A 273-nucleotide genomic window follows, 5' to 3' on the forward strand; every position below is an offset into this window, starting at 1 on the left:
CCCACTTCCTGTTTCTTGTCTGGTAAAAAGCCTAGGCTTATGACATCATGCACAGCTCTCTCTCTCACTCTTGTGAAAGTTTTCCAGGAAGGGAGGGGGTGGATGAGTCATAAGAGGGCCATTGAAAGCTGCAGAGCTGGAGGTGTGCCTCTGTTTAAAACTCCAGAAAGTGAACAGACGGCAGCTTCAGCTGCCCACAGTTAAAATGGTTGCAGCCAAACTCAGTGGAAGGAGATTTCTGCAGAATATTTGGCAAGTATAGAATCACAGTAT

This window comes from Lithobates pipiens, unplaced genomic scaffold (genome assembly GCF_037356315.1).
Source record: "Lithobates pipiens isolate NorthernLeopardFrog02 unplaced genomic scaffold, aLitPip1_a1.2 Scaffold_28, whole genome shotgun sequence".
NCBI classification, from domain to species: Eukaryota; Metazoa; Chordata; class Amphibia; order Anura; family Ranidae; genus Lithobates; species Lithobates pipiens.